The following is a 3861-nucleotide window of genomic DNA, read 5'->3' on the forward strand; positions in this document are numbered from 1 at the left end:
AAGCAAAAGAAGAGGACTTTTGCAGGCTGTAGACAGAAGGTTATTAAGGCGAAAGTGGAAAAGATGTTAGAACTTGGAAGCCAAGTTTATCGAGGAAATCGAGTACCCTGACCGGCTGGCTAATGTGGTGGTCATCAAAAAATCCAACGGAAAGTGGAGAATGTGCGTGGATTACACAAATCTCAACAAAGCATGTCCGAAGGACCACTACCCTCTCCCCCAACATCGACCAATTGATAGACGCCACGACTGGATGCCAAATACTTAATTTTCTTGATGCATTTTCTGGTTATCATCAAATTTCTATGAAAGATAAAGATGTTTCGAAGACAACATTCATAACTCCGAAGGGAACCTATGCATACATCAAAATGCCCTTCAAACTTAAGAATGTTGGATCCATATTTCAGCGAATGGTGAACAAAGTATTCAAGTAACAGATAGGCCGAAATATGGAAGCTTTTGTGGACAACATGATCGTAAAATCCCTGTTCAAGAACCATGCCGATGACCCGAGAGAGTGCTTTGAGACACTCCGAAGAAACAATATGAGGATAAATTCGAATAAATGCACATTCGAAGTAGCAAGCGGGAAGTTTTTGGGTTATATGGTCAATGCCCGAGGAATTGAAGCAAACCTGAAAAAAAAATTAAAGTCATCTTTAAAATGGAAGCTCCAAAATATATACGAGACATCCAGAAGCTCATAGGGCGACTAGAAGCCTTTTAGCGATTCATCTCAAGGTCAGCCGAGAAAGCGCTTCCTTTCTTCGCCGTACTCAAGGGGTCGAAGAATTTTGAGTGGGGGCCCGAATGACAAAGGGAATTTGAATAAGTAAAGGAATATCTCACCAAGGCCCCACTCTTAATGAAACCTGATCCGAAAGAAACTCTTCAGCTCTACCTAGTTGTGTCCGACCAAACTCTTGAAGCAGTTTTGGTAAAAAGCCACGAAGGAAATCAACACATGTCTTCTATTTATCACATGTGTTGAAGGATGCTAAGACAAGGTACCCTAATGTCGAGAAGTTCATATATAGGATGGTCATGGCCTCCCGAAAATTGCGGCACTATTTCCAAGGCCGAACGGTTCAGGTCGTTACCGATCAACCATTGAAGTAAATCCTGACAAGGCTAGAAGCTTCGGGGAGGGTTGTAGCTTGATCCATTGAGCTGGGAGAATACGATCTTGAGTTCGTTCCCTAAATGGCGATTAAAGCTCAAACACTTGCAGATTTTATGGTCGAATGCACCTTCTCAGGATCGAAGGACCTCACACCTGAGGAATAACTCATTTGGACCCCTATAAAATGGAAGTTATTTGTGGATGGTTAAGTCGTCGGGAAGAAGTATGGGGGCATGTTTGATTCTTTATAGTCCCGATGGATTTGAAATCTTCCAAGCCATCCGGTTCAACTTCCCCCTCACCAACAATGAGGCAGAATATGAAGCTCTCTCGGATGGGATGGAACTAGCCCGAAGCCTCGAATCGAAACATCTAAGGGCATTAAACGACTCCATGCTGGTGGTCAAGCACTTCTCAGGGGAGTATGAATAAAGGGATCCCCGTATGAAGGTTTACGCTACTAAGGTAAAAGACCCTTCTCTGTCATTTGAAACTTTTGAACTAATTTAGATAGGAAGAGAGAACAACAGTCAGGTAGACGCCCTATCCAGTCTAGCTTCGGCCGAGACACAAAGTTTAAATGGTTCTATCTACCTCACTGAAGCCAAAACGCCTGCGATCGAAAGAAGAGATTGCCTAGAAATACACCAAGGGGCCAACTGGATGACCCCTATTCGGAATTATCTGGAAAATGGAATTCTCTCCCTGTACCGAAGGAAAGCCCTAAAGACTAAAAATAGGGCGGCGAGCTACACATTTATCAATGGGATCCTATATTGCCGATCGGTCACCCAACCCCTCTTAAGGTGCTTGAACATCGAAGAACAGTAACAGGCTTTGGAGGCAGTGCATGAAGGAATTTGCGGAGAACATCTGTCCGGTTGGTCTCTAACCTTTAAGATCCTTCAACAAGGGTTCTTTTGGCCGACTTTGCAAGGCGATGCGAACGAATATGCTAAGAAATGCAAACATTGTCAGCTATTCACCACAGTTCCCAAGTAACCTAAAAAAGAAATGGCTTCGATTCTCAGTCCCATACCTTTTGCTATGTGGGCCGTAGATATTGTTGGTATTCTGCCTACTAGCACAAGACAGGCGAAATATTGCATCATTGCCATTGACTACATGACAAAGTGAGTCAAAGCCAAGCCACTATCTACCATAACCGAAGAAGCAGCTAAAAAATTCTTCCTGGGGCAAATCATTCCTAGGTTCGGAATCCCTAAGGCATGTATTTCAGACAACAAAACGCAATTCTGGGGAATAAATTCAATTTTTTTTACATCATTTTCAGGTCCAACAGAAGTTTAGCTCAGTTGCTCATGCACAAGGCAACAGGGCGATTGAAACAACCAAAAAGATAACTTTTTAAGGGACTAAGAAAAGACTGGGCGAAGCCAAAGGAAGATGAGCATAAGAATTACCATGGGTATTATGGGCCTACCGAACAACGTCCAGATCTTCCACCGGGGAAACTCCCTTCAGGTTGACATATAGAACAGATGCCCTGGTATTAGTTGAAGTGGGTCTAGAGTAGACGTGACAAATCATTCGTGTCGTGTACTTTCGTGTTTCATGTATTTATTGGGTAGAACCGAAAACGACATCCAGTCTGCTGACACGAACACGACACGATTAAAAAACGAACTGACACGACACGACACGAGGTACACGAAATTTTTGTATACTTTTCGTGTACGCGAAAACGATATGAAACGACCTGGTACATGATTGCAAAAAATCCAAAATATACACGAAATAAATTCAAACTGCTACATGAATTGGTACACGAAGTATCAAAGTGCATTCATTCTCAAATTCTAGTCTAAATGAACAACAAGCTTCATTCAGAATCTTCATTAAAGCACCATCAACAACTTGTTTAATCAATAGTAGCAGGGATTGAGTCACTAAAATTTGATATCTAACATTTGGACCAAATTAGTAGTAATCAGTAATAGCAAATCATATTAAAATCTAATAAATCAAATTCAAATTAAAGATTTAGGAAGGTAAGGAAAGATTTAGGAAGACATAGAGGTTGGAGTCAATCTCGATCGATTTGATGAGAGCTGCAGGTTTGCCGTCTATGACGGTTTTGTTATTTCTAACCCTAAATTTTTCTTTGTGTCTTTCAACTCAATTGTATATCTATGATTTTGTGTGTATAATTATTTAGAGTCTCGGCCAGTGAGGTTATTTTTTGTGAGGTTATTTTTTTGTGTCGTTTCTCAATTTTGTTAGGTTATTTTTTTGAAATTAAAAATTGTAACTTGTATATAAAAATATATGTTATAAAATTGAATCAGAATTATAAATAATACTTATTTATTTATTTATTAGTGTACCTCGTGTCGTGTCGTGTATCCGAGTGGTAAATACAAAACCGACACGAAATCTTGGTCGTGTTATATCGTGTTCGTGTATTTTCGTGTCATGTACTTAAAATTTAAAAACAAACACAAAACTTTCGTGTCATTTCGTGTCATGTTATCGTGTCATGTGAAAAATTGTCGGGTCTAGTCTAGAGTCTTACCGAACAAAGTCTACAACGTGGAAGTCAACAACTTCGGACTAAAGGCAAATGTAGATTTACTAGAAGAAGAGAAGGAAGCAACCCAACGAAGGAATATAAAATATCTATTACATGCTGCAAAACACTATGATTCGGGAATTAAGAAAAGGTGATTTGAAATTGGTGAATTCGTCTTAAGGGAATTAGCTGCATCTATGCC

The sequence above is a fragment of the Apium graveolens genome, chromosome 4 (genome assembly GCF_009905375.1).
Source record: "Apium graveolens cultivar Ventura chromosome 4, ASM990537v1, whole genome shotgun sequence".
Lineage (NCBI taxonomy): Eukaryota > Viridiplantae > Streptophyta > Magnoliopsida > Apiales > Apiaceae > Apium > Apium graveolens.